Genomic DNA, 2,668 nt, shown 5'->3' on the forward strand with positions numbered 1-2,668 from the left:
CCCAGGTAATTTTTGTATTTTTAGTAGAGATGGGGTTTCACCATGTTGGCCAGGCTGGTCTCGAACTCCTGACCTCAGGTGATCTGCCTGTCTAGGCCTCCCAAAGTGCTGAGATTACAGGCGTGAGCCACCATGCCCGGCCCCATTCTCCATTCTTTATAGTCTACATAGATAAATCAATATAATAATACAATAATTTATTATATTACAATAAATATAATAATTTCTCTTTTTTTCAAGCCCAGTGAAAACATAGAATTTTTTCTTTTCTTTCTTTGAGATAGAGTTTCACTCTTGTGGCCCAGGCTGGAGTGCAATGGCGTGATCTCAGCTCACTGCAACCTCTGCCTCCTGGGTTCAAGCAATTATCCTGCCTCAGCCTCCCGAGTAGCTGGGATTACAGGCACCTGCTACCATGCCTAGCTAATTTTTGTATTTCAGTAAAGACAGGGTTTCACCGTGTTGGCCAGGCTGATCTCGAACTCCTGACCTCAAGTGATCCACCCACCTCGGCCTCCCAAAGTGCTGGGATGAGCTACCGCACGAGCCAGAACAATTTCTTAATAGTTCAATGAAATAGAAGTCAGAAGAATTCAAAAGAGAGGAAAATGACAGTCAATTAATAAGATTTCATCACTCCAAAGAAAATAAATTTTTAAAAACCTACAGGTATACTTTAAGAAAATAAATTTCGGCCGGGCGCGGTGGCTTAAGCCTGTAATCCCAGCACTTTGGGAGGCTGAGACGGGCGGATCACGAGGTCAGGAGATCGAGACCATCCTGGCTAACACGGTGAAACCCCATCTCTCCTAAAAATACAAAAAACCTAGCCGGGCGCCTGTAGTCCCAGCTACTCGGGAGGCTGAGGCAGGAGAATGGCGTAAACCCGGGAGGTGGAGCTTGCAGTGAGCTGAGATCCTGCCACTGTGCTCCAGCCTGGGCGACAGAGCGAGACTCCGTCTCAAAAAAAAAAAAAAAAAAAAGAAAATAAATTTCAAACAAGTTTAGGTTACCAGTCAAAAAGGCTGAGACCAAGTAGTCACCAAGATTAGCCCTTGGGCTGGAAGTATTTAACTCTGAAGATCTGAGATGACTTATATCCTATTGTATCAGAAGAACTTGTGAAAGATGTTGTTCTTGTCAAGAAATGGGAAAAATTAAGAATGTAGTATAGATTGGAAATATTTATAAAAAGAAAAAAATCCTTATCTAAGCTCCTTTTGGTAGGATAGGGCTGAGGAAGTATAACAGAAATACATTAGTAAATACTTATAGGCCTACTGGCATTCTTTTGGAAAGAAGAGCTAGCATATCAATTTCAACTAATTTTGTGAGAGCAACATTCCTCTTTTAATTCAAGAAAAAATCGTAACTTGGTAAGTAGAAATCTATCAGTTCAGGCATAGCTTATTTTATTGTGCTTCACCCTACTATGCATCACAGATACCAAATTTTTACAAATTGAAGGTTTGTGGCAACCCTACCTTGAGCAAGTCTATCAGTGACTTTTTTCAAATATCATGTGCTCACTTTCTGTTTCTGCATCACATTTTGGTAACTACTGTAGTAGTTAAAACTTTTTCATTACACATTGTGATCAATGATCATTTGATGTTACTATTATAATTGTCTTGGGGTACCATCAACTGTACCCCTATAAGACAGCAAACGTAATTGATAAACGTTGTTTGTGTTTTGATTGTCCCACCAGGCGTCTGCTGGAATTACAGGCGTGAGCCACTGTGCCTGGTCAACATAACCTTTATATGCCCTGGGAAACCAAAAAATTCATGACTTGCTTTATTGTAATATTCACTTTATTGCAGTAGTCTGGAAGCAAACCTGCAACATCTCTGAAGTATGCCTGTATATATAGAGACCACCATTTAATGAATGAATCAATATTTGAAAAGTTAGTACTGACAGGGTATCTTTTAACACTGTCAAATTTGGGTGATTGAGAAAACCTATCAAATAATGTCATCTAAGCAATGAATTGAGGCAGAGGGTCAGCTAACATTTGTAGTATTTACTTGGAAAATGTTTAATAAATATTGTTAAACTGAAAAAGGGAGGCAAAGACCCTGAACAAAGAAAACAAATTATATGGCTAAGAACTTCCTAGACCAACCATATAATTTTAAAATAAAGACTATATATAAATCAAGTATGAAGGAGGTAATATGAAGTGCAATTAGATGAGTGACTTCCATAGAACTGTGGAGAAAAGATATACAGTTATGGCCCAGAAGGGCATAGCCACACAGATCTAACCCTAAGAATTGTTATGTGTTCCCAGAATTCTAAAAGATACTTTTCTTGCACTATTATTACTATCATATATTACTGTAGTTTTAAAATTAACTACCCAATATCCCCTTCTGGTTGGGTCCAGGACCCCTGAGGAAAAAGTGACTTATCAATTTCTGGGCCAACTAACAAGTCCCTTGCTATCATGTGGTGCTAAACTTGCCCTTTAGTCATTAGAAGCCTCACTAATAACTCCTACTCCTAATGTTACAAGACATGAGTGAAAAAGGTTTCAAAAGTTAGTTCCATACATTTGAAAATAATCTTTCTAGGCCGGGCGCGGTGGCTCAAGCCTGTAATCCCAGCACTTTGGGAGGCCGAGACGGGCGGATCACGAGGTCAGGAGATCGAGACCATC

General features: G+C 39.6%; 1 protein-coding gene across 1 annotated transcript in view; it reads right to left on the reverse strand.

Annotated features, from left to right (window-relative positions):
* Window positions 1-2,668, reverse strand: part of KIF11 (kinesin family member 11) — a 64,483-nt gene that overhangs the window by 21,667 nt on the left and 40,148 nt on the right. The window lies entirely within an intron of this gene.

Source organism: Colobus angolensis, unplaced genomic scaffold, assembly GCF_000951035.1.
Source record: "Colobus angolensis palliatus isolate OR3802 unplaced genomic scaffold, Cang.pa_1.0 Scaffold270, whole genome shotgun sequence".
Taxonomy (NCBI): domain Eukaryota; kingdom Metazoa; phylum Chordata; class Mammalia; order Primates; family Cercopithecidae; genus Colobus; species Colobus angolensis.